This window comes from Oncorhynchus masou, unplaced genomic scaffold (assembly GCF_036934945.1).
Source record: "Oncorhynchus masou masou isolate Uvic2021 unplaced genomic scaffold, UVic_Omas_1.1 unplaced_scaffold_7978, whole genome shotgun sequence".
Classification (NCBI taxonomy): Eukaryota; Metazoa; Chordata; class Actinopteri; order Salmoniformes; family Salmonidae; genus Oncorhynchus; species Oncorhynchus masou.
The window spans coordinates 1-13,514 of NW_027014452.1; the positions used below are offsets into that span (position 1 = coordinate 1).

General features: G+C 45.7%; 1 pseudogene; it reads left to right on the top strand.

The window, feature by feature from the left end:
* The first annotated feature begins 895 nt into the window (after positions 1-895).
* Positions 896-13,412, top strand: LOC135537488 (glycogen phosphorylase, liver form-like; annotated as a pseudogene).
* The last annotated feature ends 102 nt before the right edge of the window (positions 13,413-13,514 follow it).

A 13,514-nucleotide genomic window follows, 5' to 3' on the forward strand; every position in this document is an offset into this window, starting at 1 on the left:
TTACATTACATTTACATTTAAGTCATTTAGCAGACGCTCTTATCAGAGCGACTTACAAATTGGTGAATTCACCTTCTGACATCCAGTGGAACAGCCACTTTACAATAGTGCATCTAAATCATTAAGGGGGGTGTGAGAAGGATTTACTTATCCTATCCTAGGTATTCCTTGAAGAGGTGGGGTTTCCAGGTGTCTCCGGAAGGTGGTGATTGACTCCGCTGTCCTGGCGTCGTGGGGAGTTTGTTCCACCATTGGGGGCCAGAGCAGCGAACAGTTTTGACTGGGCTGAGCGGGAACTGTACTTCCTCAGTGGTAGGGGCGAGCAGGCCAGAGGTGGATGAACGCAGTGCCCTTGTTTGGGTGTAGGGCCTGATCAGAGCCTGGAGGTACTGCGGTGCCGTTCCCCTCACAGCTCCGTAGGCAAGCACCATGGTCTTGTAGCGGATGCGAGCTTCAACTGGAAGCCAGTGGAGAGAGCGGAGGAGCGGGGTGACGTGAGAGAACTTGGGAAGGTTGAACACCAGACGGGCTGCGGCGTTCTGGATGAGTTGTAGGGGTTTAATGGCACAGGCAGGGAGCAACTGTACACTTGGGGAGGAAGGAGAGAAATTCTGATGAAGACTATTTAGCCTTACCATGAAGCTATAGGACTCTCATGAAATCATAGTTTCAATGGCCTCGTTGTATTCCGGAAGAATCTGAGAGTAGGAGAGCTGATCTCAGATCAGTTTTGACTTTCACGTCACAATGAAAAGGATTACACTCCTACTCTGAGAACTTTTTTATTTTTATTGACACGTGCCAGTGTTGTATTAGTACTGAATTTTGCATGTTCCTGGGATGTGTTCATCACTAGGAAGCACACAGAGAACAGAACTAAAGCTGGGATTGACATACCTCACTTTGTTCAATACAAACTCTCTTCTTTTTTTTTCATGCAAAACATTTTCTAATTGGAATAAATGGGTTTGCATTGCAAAATTATTATTATTTTGATTATGGTCTGCCACCTAATGAATACACCCCTGTTCTCCTTGACCAGCGGGTGTACTACCTCTCCCTGGAGTTCTACATGGGCAGAACCCTCCAGAACACCATGATTAACCTGGGGCTGCAGAACGCTTGTGACGAGGCCATCTACCAGGTGAGACAGAACTGAGAGACGTCTGGAGCACACCACTGGCATGTCTACAGGCAGGCACCACTGGAGCCAGAGACCGAATTTCTCAACAACATGTCTACACGCAGGCACCACTGGAGCCAGAGACCGAATTTCTCAACAACTGTGAAAACGTGACTAACACACCTTAGTCGTGCAGGATAAACGTGACTAACACACCTTAGTCGTGCAGGATAAGCGTAATTAACACACCTTAGTCGTGCAGGATAAGCGTGATTAACACACCTTAGTCGTGCAGGATAAGCGTGACTAACACACCTTAGTCGTGCAGGATAAGCGTAATTAACACACCTTAGTCGTGCAGGATGAGCGTAATTAACACACCTTAGTCGTGCAGGATAAGCGTAGTTAACACACCTTAGTCGGTGCAGGATAAGCGTAATTAACACACCTTAGATCAAGGTGCAGGATAAGCGTAATTAACACACCTTAGTCGTGCAGGTTGAGCGTGATTAACACACCTTAGTCGTGCAGGTTAAGCGTAATTAACACACCTTAGTCGTGCAGGATAAGCGTGACTAACACACCTTAGTCGTGCAGGATAAGCGTAATTAACACACCTTAGTCGTGCAGGTTGAGCGTGATTAACACACCTTAGTCGTGCAGGTTAAGCGTAATTAACACACCTTAGTCGTGCAGGATAAGCGTGACTAACACACCTTAGTCGTGCAGGATGAGCGTGACTAACACACCTTAGTCGTGCAGGTTAAGCGTAATTAACACACCTTAGTCGTGCAGGTTAAGCGTAATTAACACACCTTAGTCGTGCAGGATAAACGTGACTAACACACCTTAGTCGTGCAGGATAAGCGTGACTAACACACCTTAGTCGTGCAGGATAAGCGTGACTAACACACCTTAGTCGTGCAGGATAAGCGTAATTAACACACCTTAGTCGTGCAGGATAAGCGTGACTAACACACCTTAGTCGTGCAGGTTAAGCGTAATTAACACACCTTAGTCGTGCAGGATAAGCGTAATTAACACACCTTAGTCGTGCAGGATAAGCGTAATTAACACACCTTAGTCGTGCAGGATAAGCGTAATTAACACACCTTAGTCGTGCAGGATAAGCGTGACTAACACACCTTAGTCGTGCAGGATAAGCGTAGTTAACACACCTTAGTCGTGCAGGTTAAGCGTGATGATGTGATGCATCAGCTCATACATTATTAAACACTAATATGGGGCTGTCCCCTTTTTTGTTGTATTGCCTGAACAAGTTGAATTTGAGTTATTTTTTTTTGAAGTCTCTGTTTGTTGTGTAGCTGGGTTTGGACATGGAGGATCTGGAAGAGATGGAGGAAGATGCAGGGCTGGGGAACGGAGGCCTGGGCAGACTGGCAGGTACAGTACGGACCAAGTGTTAGGTGTGTGTGTGTGTTCTTGCTAACTTCTATGGTGGTTCATGACCAAAGAAGTTGGCTTCACGGAACCAATGGAACTGGGGACCGGGCTACAGGATTCTATTTAATGTAGTACAGAATACTGTGGGTCGTCATCGGGTGGAAAACTACAGCAAACCTCTCCTGTCTGCAAGCCAGAACAGGAAGTTTACCTAACACCATGAGGCTGTTGTTGGCTGGCCAAAACAGGAAGTTTAACCAACCGTAGGAGGCTGTTTGGATGGCTGCATGTCCCTTCTATAGTTTGGCTGTGTTTACACAGGCAGCTCAATTTTCTACAAAAAAACCAGCTGGTCTGATTTGGTCAGAAGACCAATTTAGTGGGGAAAGATCAGAATTGGGCTCCCTGTGTAGCGCAGCCTTTTTGACATGAGAGCAGATCTTCATTCCACGAAGGAAATTATCAACCTCTGTAGCCTGGTCCCAGATCTGTTTGTTCTAATAAGCCAACTCCTATAGTCGCTATAACTAACCTCCATAGGAATATTCCAGAGCAGATACTAAGAAATACTACGCCATACTTTACGCCATACTTTACACCATACTTTACACCATACTTTAAACCATACTTTACCCCCTACACCATACTTTACCCCCTACGCCATACTTTACACCATACTTTAAACCATACTTTACCCCCTACACCATACTTTACCCCCTACACAATACTTTAAGCCATACTTTACGTCATACTTTACCCCCTACACCATACTTTAAACCATACTTTAAGCCATACTTTACACCATACTTTACCCCCTACACCATACTTTACCCCCTACGCCATACTTTAAGCTATACTTTACGCCTTACACCATACTTTATGCTATACTTTACCCCCTACGCCATACTTTACTAAACCACTACTTTACACCATACTTTACCCCCTACGTCATACTTTAAGCTATACTTTCGCCTTACACCATACTTTATGCTATACTTTACCCCTACACCATACAGGTTGTCTTTGCATCCACTGTGTCTTTAAACTTCATCGGTTTAGTATTTTTGAAAGATTGACTAGTAATTAATTTAAATTCCCTGCCTAGCATGTTTCCTGGACTCGATGGCCACCCTGGGTCTGGCAGCGTACGGTTATGGCATCCGTTATGAGTATGGGATCTTCAATCAGAAGATCAAGAGCGGCTGGCAGGTAACAACACTTTCTCTGCATTATTCCACTGCATTTTAAAGGGAAAATCTGGGATTGATACATCCAAGTTTTTGACTAAATGATTGAGATGTATATCATTTGATTCTTGGAGAGTATAATTAATAAATGCACCATGAGCTTATTTAAACTGTCATACCCTATTAGATGTCTAGAGATACTCTTATTTTAACAATGACAAACCACAAGGATTTCATTCTTTGCAGTAGAGTATAACTTCTACGGCACTATTCAGTATGTAGAGGACAGGTTTCATGCATGCCTCTCCACTTCAGTCAATGAATAATCAAAACAATCTAGTTCAGCGTTCAAAAGTGCATTGAACTGCAAACGCACAGCCCAAATTCAAAGGGACAAAACCCCTCCGGTGTGTATGTACTGGAGGTTGTTATCAGAATCCAAACAAGGGCAACAACACGTTGATTGGTTGGCTCAGAGGTTGAGAAGGCTATCGCAACAGGCACCGGTCCCAAATGGCACCCTATTCCCTATGTAGTGTACTACTTTGGACCAGGGGCCGTAGGGCTCTGTTCATAAGATGTGCACTATATCGGGAAGAGGGTGCTATTTGGGATAAAAGCCAGTGTTTCACCACTTCAAAAGAGAGTGAAGACATGCAGCAGCAACCTCTTTCTGTGAAATGATTGACCAACACTGCAGACCTGGGTTCAAATACTATTCAAAATCATTTCTAATACTTTATCTGGGCTTGTTTTGATGCAGTGGAACCAATCGAATAATCCTGCCCATCTGACACCTAAGAGTCCAATCAGATTAGAGCCAAACGCTAAAATGTATTTGAAAGGTTCCAGGTCTGCAACACTGTGGCGACCCACGTCCTTCCTCTCTATGGCTCCAGCCTGGATTGCAACAGTGTGACAGGGGTGGATTTCAATTGAAATGGACCCCGGCTGCCCAGAGGCCCCACTGATAATTTTATATATGTGTATATATATATATGACAAATGTGTTCAAAACAATTATGTATGGCCTATTGTATTTATTTTTTATTCTGAAATTAAACGTACATGAAAGTTATATTAATTTGTGTAATAATAGCAGCAGGTCATGTCTGTGGGGAAATTTCTAGTTTGGGGGATGGGGGCCTCGGTATTTTGAAACTGGGCCCCCTGGCTAGTGGGACGTCTTTAGACCATCGTCCAGGCAGATCACACTGACTGAATGAAGAAACGTTTTTAGAACGAGGAAGCTCAGCTGTAGTAATTGTACAATCATCTTTTGGGAGGCAGAGGTAGCCTAGTGGTTAGAGCGTTGGACTAGTAACCGGAAGGTTGCAAGTTCAAACCCTTGAGCTGACAAGGTACAAAATTGTCATTCTGCCACGTTAGTTAAATAAATAAAACATCTAGAGCAGGGGTTTGCAAACTGTTTCCCCTGGTCTGCAAATGATTATTGTACTGAACAAATATTTTGACTCATGTAAAGTGTTGGTCCCTGAGCTGAAATAAAATATCCCATAAATGTTCCCATACGTACAAAAAGCTTATTTCTTCCAAATGTTGTGCACACGTGTGTTTACATCTATTAGTGAGCATTTCTCCTTTGCAAGATTGTCCACCTGACAGGTGACAGGCATATCAAAAACTTGTGGCTGGTCTCAAGGCAGTCCACAGGTGAAGCTCGATGTGGAGGTCCTTGGCTGGTGTGGTTACACACGTGGATGTGGAGGTCCTGGGTTGGTGTGGTTACACGTGGATGTGGAGGTACCGGGCTGGTGGGGTTGGCGTGGAGTTACACGTGGTCGTGTGGTTACTGTGGAGGACCTGGGCTGGTGTGGTTACACGTGGGGTCTGGGCTGGTGTGGTTGCGTGGAGGTCCTGGGCTGGTGTGGTTACACGTGGAGGACCTGGGCTGGTGGGATTACACGTGGAGGCACTGGGCTGGTGGGGTTACACGTGGATGTGGAGGTCCTGGGCTGGTGTGGTTACACGTGGATGTGGAGGTCCTGGGCTGGTGGGGTTACACGTGGAGGATCCTGGGCTGGTGTGGTTACACGTGGATGTGGAGGTCCTGGGCTGGTGGGGTTACACGTGGATGTGGAGGTCCTGGGCTGGTGGGGTTACACGTGGATGTGGAGGACCTGGGCTGGTGGGGTTACACGTGGATGTGGAGGACCTGGGCTGGTGGGGTTACACGTGGATGTGCGGACCTGGGCTGGTGGGGTTACCGTGGATGTGGGGGACCCTGGGCTGGTGGGGTTACACGTGGAGGCCCTGGGCTGGTGGGGTTACACGTGGAGGCCCTGGGCTGGTGGGGTTACACGTGGAGGCCCTGGGCTGGTGGGGTTACACGTGGAGGCCCTGGGCTGGTGGGGTTACACGTGGAGGCCCTGGGCTGGTGGGGTTACACGTGGAGGCCCTGGGCTGGTGGGGTTACACGTGGAGGACCTGGGCTGGTGGGGTTACACGTGGAGGCCCTGGGCTGGTGGGGTTACACGTGGAGGCCCTGGGCTGGTGGGGTTACACGTGGAGGCCCTGGGCTGGTGGGGTTACACGTGGAGGACCTGGGCTGGTGGGGTTACACGTGGAGGACCTGGGCTGGTGGGGTTACACGTGGAGGCCCTGGGCTGGTGTGGTTACACGTGGAGGCCCTGGGCTGGTGTGGTTACACGTGGAGGCCCTGGGCTGGTGTGGTTACACGTGGAGGCCCTGGGCTGGTGTGGTTACACGTGGAGGCCCTGGGCTGGTGGGGTTACACTGGTGTGGTTAAAACGTGGACTGTGGAGGTCCTGGGCTGGTGTGGTTACACATGGACTGCGTTTGTGAGGCCGTTTGGACCTACTGCCAAATTCTCTAAAATGACATTGGAGGCGGCTTACATGCTGTACTGTCTATCTGTATGTGTACTGTAACTATACTACACTGTACTGTACTTCTACTGCTGTACATCGACCATCTACGGCTTTATTAGCCTGACTACCACTCTGTTTGTGTTGTCATGCCATTGGCTTGACAATGAGCGCTGGAGTTGGCAAGAACACAAACTGATCTGAGACCAGGCTATGTTTCTATTAAACATACTGACCCATTTCAAGTTTTGCTTAGTCACACTTTGATTTAGTATGTTGTCTTGTGATTGGCTTGCTCCTAGGTGGAAGAAGCAGACGATTGGCTGCGTCATGGTAACCCTTGGGAGAAGGCCCGCCCTGAGTACATGCTACCAGTGCACTTCTACGGCAGAGTGGAGGAGTCTAAGGAAGAGGCCAAATGGGTGGACACACAGGTACTTAAAGTCATGATAATAAATACTACCCTTTTTTAAATGTGTAACATGCTGATAATAAGTTGTACCACTTAGTACCTGCATATCTGATGGGGATTTGAGATTCATTTTCCAATGTACTTACATTGTCACTTGTGTTAATACACAGGTATAACAGCAACTTAGGGTCGTTGTGGTGTTTTCAAAAGATTGTTTTGTTCGTTATTCAACTTTTGCTAAAAGTGTTACTGATATTTATAATGTTAAATTCAAGTGTTCCCAATTCTTCCCACAGGTTGACTCACTAAGTACAGTACCTGCATTTCTATGATTATATTGAGTTTGGTATTTTTATTTATTTATCGTCTTGAATTGACCCTTGATCTTATTTGGAAGGAAGTTTTAAGATGATAAATAAGTCTTACATTTTAATCTTCGTCTTCGGCCTAATCTTAATCCTCCCCCATGCCTCGCCTCCATAGGTGGTCCTTGCTATGCCCTATGACACGCCCATCCCCGGATATATGAACAACACAGTCAACACCATGAGGCTGTGGTCTGCCAGAGCTCCCAACGACTTCAACCTGATGGACTGTAAGTGGTGTCGTGCCTTTGGTATCATTAAGTTGAAGACGGTTAATTTATCAAATCAATTCTCTGTAATTATTATTACGTGATTAAACAAATTATGTAAATGTAATTAACTAGGAAGTCAGGGTACCAAGAAAAAGCTTAAGATTATAAAGTTATAATTTTCCTAATATAACTCTTCAGATATTTTAATATCTGATCAATTTGTCTTCTATTAATGAATGATTCTTTACCTCACGTTAATCTCATTCCAAACGTCGTAAATTGTTGGTTATCTGCACAAACCCAGTCTTCACTGAGTCCTCCATACATCAATTGTCTCGGCTTAGGTGGACAAAGGGAAGTGGGTGTGGACAAAGGGAAGTGGGTGTGGACATAGGGAAGTGGGTGTGGACAAAGGGAAGTGGGCATGGAATTACAAGAGTCACGACACAGTTGATAATTATAATAATTGAAATGCTAATCCTTTTATAAACGGCTCACTCATTGATAATTGCAATCAATTATTATATTTCATTATTTACGCTCAATGTCGTCGTGATCTCTGTTGGAATCGTCTGTCTTTCTGTTGGAAAGTTCATCTGATCTTCTCTCGTGGTTAGAATGGATACTTCAGAGTACCATTCAGAAATGTTCTTATAGAATAGATGTTTCGGGAGGTTGTCGGTCCTCGCATCTCAGGTTGACATAATTTCTAGCTGCAGACTAATAATAATAATGAGTAGTATCTAAGATTTGCTCTTATTCTGTCGGGATCGATAGTCTCAGAGTTTAACCATTTCCACCCGTGTAGCCAATCCTCCACGTGGTTTAGTTAGGAATTCAACAACCATTACAACCTTGGCTTATAGTGAAGTTTTGTGGTCTCTACTCAAACATCGACCCTTCTGTGATCGAGAGTACTCATGGTCTCAGAGGATTTCTTCAGGTGGGGGTTTTATTCGGAACAGTAGAAAAGGGCTGTCCCATGATGTCAGATCATGTCTGTGTTTATGGGGGCAGGGCCAATGACTTAGTAAAACTTTAAAGGAATACAATTCTCTCTCATTAACGGTTTAAAATCACATTACATCATTTCACATAGTTTCATCTTTACTCATTCGTTTTATACAATAATTAGACACAAACCTCATAATGGGGCACCTGTATAAACAGAGTTATGATAATGTGGCATGAAACAAAACGGACCGGAGTCGTACCTGGCTTCTCCACCAACCGTTTACACATTCTCCAAAACATGGATATTGTTCAGTTCTCAAGTTCTGTGATGTAGAAGTTCTACTGTGAAACTCTCTACACGGTATAAAGGTCAAATGAAATGGCCCTGAGGAGAGTCTCCTCCAGGAATTTACGACCTGAGATAACAGAACCTGGGTGTAGGAGGAGGGGAGAGCGAGAGGGGGATGCCACACTCTATACACAGAAAGGGCCCACGTCATAAGTGGCCAGGAGGATGACTTGACTTTTTTGTAACCCTGCCTACTCCGAGCAAGCTCTGGTCCATGGTGTTAGTGTGGCTTGCTTGAAGGCTGTGCTAGCGAGCTGTGGTAACGCCCTGGACCAGAGCTAACTTTGACTCTAACTTGAGATGCAGTTTAGTCACACCTGTCAAATAAATTACGTGTTTTTGCCAATGTACGCTACGGAGGAAACAAAGTCACATCTCAAGTTAGAATCCAGGCCTGAATGATGACTGCATTGAACCGGTGGAGTCTAGTGAATAATATGAAGCCGCTTCTTCTGCTGAGAAACAGAAATCTACGAGTCTTCTCCATTTAAGGTCCCTGTTAAATCACTTCTATGTGCTCCCATTTTAAGGCAGGGTATCCTAGTGGTTAGAGCGTTGGTCTAGTAACCGAAGGTCGCAAGTTCATATCCCGAGCTGACCTGTGGGTACAAAGCTGTCGTCCTGCCCCTGAACAGGCAGTTAACCCACTGTTCCTAGGCCATCATTGGAAATAAGAATTTGTTCTTTAACTGACTTGCCTAGTTAAATAAAGGTAAAATGTCCTCTCCCATTAAGGTCCCTGTTAAATCACTTCTATGTGTCATTCTATCTCTCCTCAGTCAATGTTGGAATTACATCCAAGCTGTTCTGGACAGGAATCTGGCGGAGAATATTTCTACGTGTGCTTTACCCCAACGATAACGTAAGTTCTAGATTGGTACATTGACCACGTAGGTGTTAGTCCATTTGTCTCCCTCCTGCTCTCCTTCGCGTCATTTAGCAGCCGCTCTTATCAGAAGCGACTTACAATACTGAGTGCTAACATATTCAAATTATTTTTCACACACTGGTCCCCTCGTGGGAATTGAACCCACAACCCTGGTGTTGAAACCACCATGCTCTACCAACTGGGCCCCTGTGTGTGTGTGTTTTTTAAATTCTCACTTGGCACCTCTTGACTTCCCCCCTCGTATTTGTGACTGTTTCCCGATAGGCCCTGGTCTAAAGTAGTGTACTACCCTATGAGCCCTTGTCTATTGTAGTGCACTACCCTAATGGGCCCTGGTCAACATTAGTGCACTATAATGTATAGGGTGCCCTTTCGGCACACCTTGATTCCTCCACTGTTGTAGTTCTTTGAAGGGAAGGAGCTGCGGCTGAAGCAGGAGTACTTTGTGGTGGCTGCTACCCTCCAGGACATCATCCGACGCTTCAAGAACTCCAAGAAGGGCTCCTCCGGCCCGGTCTCCTTCGCCAGCTTCCCAGAGAAAGTAGGTTACTTATTGATGTATCACGACTCCACTGAATCACAACAAAAATACAGTTGGTTGTTGTTTTTTTGTGTTGCCAGGTGGCCATCCAGCTGAATGACACACATCCTGCCATGGCCATCCCAGAGCTCATGAGGGTCTTTGTGGACATTGAGAAGCTTCGACTGGGACACGGTGTCGTTTTAAGCGGGAGAGGATGAAACTGATTTTATTTATTGTATGAAAATAAAACTACTAACTTTGTCTAAACTTGCGTAATAAGTCTTTGTGTGTGTTGGGTAGATGAGTGAAAAGCCATGCGTCGCCTTGAACCCTAAAGCCATGCGTCGCCTTGAACCCTAAAGCCATGCGTCGCCTTGAACCCTAAAGCCATGCGTCGCCTTGAACCCTAAAGCCATGCGTCGCCTTGAACCCTAAAGCCATGCGGCGCCTTGAACCCTAAAGCCATGCGGCGCCTTGAACCCTAAAGCCATGCGGCGCCTTGAACCCTAAAGCCATGCGTCGCGGCCTGGTAGTGTACAACCACAGAAGTTGTCTATAGAGCACAAAACAGATCTGGGGCCATCAAATCAAATGTTATTGGTCACATACACATATTGAGCAGACGTTATTGGTCACATATTGAGCAGACGTTATTGCGGGTGTAGAGAAATGTTTGTGTTCCTGGCTCCAACAGTGCAGCAGTATCTAACAATACGCACATCTAAAAGTAATGGAATTAAGAAATGTATAAATATTTGGATGAGCAATGTTGTAGTGGCGTTGACTAAAATATATCAGAATAGACATATGAGATGAGTAAAGCAGTATGTAAACATGATTTAAAGTGACCAGGCTACGTCATTCAGTGTGTACTGCGCTATTAGAACCATTGCTCTTTCCCATCAGGCGTGGGCCATCACCAAGCGGACCTTTGCGTACACCAATCACACGGTGCTTCCCGAGGCTCTGGAGCGCTGGCCCATTGGACTGCTGGAGACCCTGCTACCCAGACACCTCCAGATCATCTACAAGATCAACCAGGGCCACCTGGACGTACGTACTGTGTAGACTGGGGTTCAGTGGGTCGTATTCTGATGTACCACTATAGACTGGGTTCAGTGGGTCGTATTCTGATGTACCACTATATAGACTGGGTTCAGTGGGTCGTATTCTGATGTACCACTATATAGACTGGGTTCAGTGGGTCGTATTCTGATGTACCACTATATAGACTGGGTTCAGTGGGTTGTATTCTGATGTACCACTATATAGACTGGGTTCAGTGGGTCGTATTCTGATGTACCACTATATAGACTGGGTTCAGTGGGCCGTGTTCTGATGTACCACTATATAGACTGGGTTCAGTGGGTCGGTGTTCTGATGTACCACTATATAGACTGGGTTCAGTGGGTCGTATTCTGATGTACCACTATATAGACTGGGTTCAGTGGGTCGTATTCTGATGTACCACTATAGACTGGGTTCAGTGGGTCGTATTCTGATGTACCACTATAGACTGGGTTCAGTGGGTTGTATTCTGATGTACCACTATAGACTGGGTTCAGTGGGTTGTATTCTGATGTACCACTATAGACTGGGTTCAGTGGGTCGTATTCTGATGTACCACTATAGACTGGGTTCAGTGGGTCGTATTCTGATGTACCACTATAGACTGGGTTCAGTGGGTCGTATTCTGATGTACCACTATAGACTGGGTTCAGTGGGTCGTATTCTGATGTACCACTATATAGACTGGGTTCAGTGGGTCGTATTCTGATGTACCACTATATAGACTGGGTTCAGTGGGTCGTATTCTGATGTACCACTATAGACTGGGTTCAGTGGGTCGTATTCTGATGTACCACTATAGACTGGGTTCAGTGGGTTGTATTCTGATGTACCACTATAGACTGGGTTCAGTGGGTCGTATTCTGATGTACCACTATATAGACTGGGTTCAGTGGGTCGTATTCTGATGTACCACTATAGACTGGGTTCAGTGGGTTGTATTCTGATGTACCACTATATAGACTGGGTTCAGTGGGTCGTATTCTGATGTACCACTATATAGACTCGGTTCAGTGGGTCGTATTCTGATGTACCACTATATAGACTGGGTTCAGTGGGTCGTATTCTGATGTACCACTATATAGACTGGGTTCAGTGGGTCGTATTCTGATGTACCACTATATAGACTGGGTTCAGTGGGTCGATATTCTGATGTACCACTATATAGACTGGGTTCAGTGGGTCGTATTCTGATGTACCACTATAGACTGGGTTCAGTGGGTCGTATTCTGATGTACCACTATAGACTGGGTTCAGTGGGTCGTATTCTGATGTACCACTATATAGACTGGGTTCAGTGGGTCGTATTCTGATGTACCACTATATAGACTGGGTTCAGTGGGTCGTATTCTGATGTACCACTATATAGACTCGGTTCAGTGGGTCGTATTCTGATGTACCACTATATAGACTGGGTTCAGTGGGTGAAGTATTCTGATGTACCACTATAGACTGGGTTCAGTGGGTCGTATTCTGATGTACCACTATATAGACTGGGTTCAGTGGGTCGTATTCTGATGTACCACTATAGACTGGGTTCAGTGGGTCGTATTCTGATGTACCACTATATAGACTCGGTTCAGTGGGTCGTATTCTGATGTACCACTATATAGACTGGGTTCAGTGGGTCGTATTCTGATGTACCACTATAGACTGGGCTGTGCTCTCTGCTAAGCGTATGAATACATTGATACTGAATGACTTGAAATGTATCCTCCTTACAAGATTCATGGACAGTCATCCGGTCCCCATCAGCTCCCTACTCCTCCCCTTGGCCCTAATTCATCCATAGACATGCTGCTTGTACTGTGTCAATAACCGGACTGTTCAGATTGGCAGAATCGTGTGTTTTTAGGAGGGATATGGAGCGGATTGGGACCAGCTGACAGTGTGTTTCTGGTGTCGCTCCAGGAGATTTCAGCTCTCTTCCCAGAGGACATGGATCGGATACGCAGGATGTCTCTGATCGAGGAGGACGGGGAAAGAGGTCAACATGGCTCACCTGTGCATCGTGGGATCTCACGCCGTCAACGGAGTCGCTGAGATACACTCCAACATCATCAAGACTGACGTGTAAGATGGTTCCTCTCTACTGTATTCTCCCTGACAACTTTCTCTCAGATGTGTACGATGGGGTTTCTCTAGGTTGTGTAAGAGGAACTCCCAACTGTCTGAAACC